The following is a 3,018-nucleotide window of genomic DNA, read 5'->3' as shown; positions in this document are numbered from 1 at the left end:
CATTTTTAAATTTCTTCAGTGGTTTTCTTCAGTTTGTTTATTTGTTATACTTTGTTCTTTCTCGGTTTTATCTGGTTTTTTCTTTCCTTTTTAGTTGTTCCTTTTTTGCACTGGTTTTTTTTTTCTTTCCTTTTTGCTTCTTTCTCATTTTTCTTTGCGTTTTTTCTACTCAAGTCTACACTTTTCATATACATCAGGTACATTCTTTAATTCACATTTAACAATTTTCAAATACACCATTAACATTTCGTCAAATAAATGTTTTGATGCATATTTTCTTTTTCATAAACATTATAATACTTTGGTACATATCTAAAACATTTATATACATATTTATCCCTTTTCAGAAACATGCTTAAGATTTTTTTTCTTCAAACATGTATTTTGTTATCGATTATTTTTCATGCACATTGTAAATGTCTCGTATACATCAGGAAAAAAATTATGGACAATTAACATTTCTAAAATACATGATTAATAAAAAATTTAATATGTTTTTGTTGTCTACTTTTTTCCATACACCTTCTATGTTTTTTGTATACATAAGAAACATTGTTTATAAATGGGTAGAATATATTAAATACTTTATTGACATTTTCTCATATTTATGTTTTGATGTCTATTTTTTCATATACGTTGTACATTTTTCATATACATTACAAACATTTTTAATACAGGATTAAAAAATTATTTTATTTTTTATGTCGGCTTTTGCGTGCATGTTATGCGTTTTACATACACGTTGTATATTTTGTTTATACATCAGGATTTCTTATACCTGTTAATAGTTTCCAATTAACATTTTTCCATATAATATTTTGATGTAAACTTTTTCCATACATGTTGTACCTTTTTTGTATACATGGGAAATATTTTTCTATACATGTTTAACATTTTTCAAATGTAGGATTAACATTTTTTCAACATTTAGGTAAAATGGTCTTTGTAATTTATAGCAAGAATATTCCGCAATATAAACAAAAGTGAAAAGAGAAAGCAAAAAAACAAAAACAGAAATGTGGGAAAAAACAAAAGAAAAAAACGAGCGCCTAAGGCCCGGGCGTTGGGCCGGCTCATTGGAATATGCAATTCAAGCAAGCGCTCATCCTGCCTTACTATAACATTGGCATAGACTCTTCTGAAAAACAAAGCAAGGCACAGTCTCGGAGACCTCCTCTTCGGATCCTTTAGAGCCATTTAGGCAACCTGGCGCTCACGTGTTGCTCGCGTGGGCTTGGCCCAACCAGGGCCGATGGTTCCTCGCGTCACTCGGGCCGCTCGTCTCTTTGATCGCGCTCGTGTCTTAAATCGCTCGGGTCAATGGTTGATCGGTCATTCATTAACCCGTAAGCTATTGACTAGTCAAGTGTTTGATTTTTACAATCGGAAATCAGAAAATGTAGAAGAAAAAAACAAAAAATACTTGGAATTAAAAAAATGCATAGATGTGCAATAAAAGTTCACGAGTATGAAAAGAAGTTCAAATCTTTGAATAAATTCATGGAATTTGATTTTTTTATAGATTCTCAGGAAAGAAATTGAAGATTTAAAAAAAGTTCATCTATTTTTGAAAGAGTTCACGAACATGAGGACAAATCAATGGTTTTGCAAAACAAATCACGAATTTCAAAATAAGTTGGATGATATTGGTTCATCAAAAAACAATTTCATGAATTTAATAAAATTCACAGATTTTAAAAACCGGATTTGAAAAAAAACATCATCACTTTTGCAAAAAAATAATGAATTCAATTTTTTATATAAATTTGGAAAAAGTTCACAAATATTTAAAAGAATTAGATTTCATACAAAAAAGAAAATGGCACATAAAAAAACCTGAATAAGAACCATCGAGAAAACCGAGCAGAGAACCAGAAAACCGGTTTGGGAAGCAGCTTCAGCGAACAGGAGAAAGAAGAAAGAAGAAGAAATAATTAACTACTCACAAAAGGTGAGGCGCCTAAATTGGTTACTGCAATTTATACTGAACGAGGAGGTCACTAGTTGGAATCACGTCGCACGTACCTTTTTTTGAAAGTTAAAAAAAAAGAAAAAAAAAGGAATATGGGCCGGCCCTGCGCATAGGATAGGGGGTGTGTGCGGTGGTTTGGGGATAACACTTTAACAGGAGTTGTTATAGTCGGCCGTATTTTAGAGTCGATGGTATATATCGCGAATAATATTTCTCGCATTACGCACGTCGTGGCTGGGATTCGAACTGTGGTTGCAAAGATAGTTTTCATCGGTGCTAGCCACCAAGATAGGGTCTGGAATATGATTACATAACAAGCAGGGTTGCAGATGAGGCATAGTTAGTATGACGCCCGGATAATTAAGCTACAGTAATTCTTCGTTAATAGTGCCAAGTCATCACATTACTGTTGCTAATCCTCACTTGATCAAATCACGGTTCATATTCAAACTCAAATTTAAAGTCAAAATTCAAATTTGACAAACATGAAAACTAAAATGTTCAAAGTGTGGCAAATAATCCCTGGGTATTTGTCATGTTAAAACCAACCTCTTTTGGATTTCGAAAGTGCCCCTGGAAATTATTTAGTATCCAACATCATATTAAATGACCTTTTCAATCTCTAAAAATGCTTGAACAATTCCTTTGGCCCTGAAACTTTTTAGGCAACACCACAATATTGTGCCTGAACTATTTGCTAAGTTTCACACTCGACAAAAATCATTTGATGCCTTATTTCTATTCAAAGCAGTAGCTATCCTTTTGATAAAAAATAAAAGAAATAAAATTATAGAAAGGAACCCCCCTTTCCCCACCGGGTCTCAACCCCGCCGCCCACTCGGCCACCCCCATAGGCCGGCCCACCCCGTTGCCTCCTTATCCCCTCCCACTCCAGTAACCCTAGCCCACCTAACACCCCCCATCGGTCGCTCCTTCCCTTCCTGTTCCTCTGCTCCGTGTCGCTACAGGGGCGAGGACGACCCCGACCACCTCGCCGGCCTTGCCGTGGGGATAAGACCAACCCAGTGCCCCTCTCTCTCCCCCGT

This window comes from Triticum aestivum, chromosome 6D (genome assembly GCF_018294505.1).
Source record: "Triticum aestivum cultivar Chinese Spring chromosome 6D, IWGSC CS RefSeq v2.1, whole genome shotgun sequence".
Taxonomy (NCBI): domain Eukaryota; kingdom Viridiplantae; phylum Streptophyta; class Magnoliopsida; order Poales; family Poaceae; genus Triticum; species Triticum aestivum.
This window is presented reverse-complemented; position numbering follows the sequence as displayed.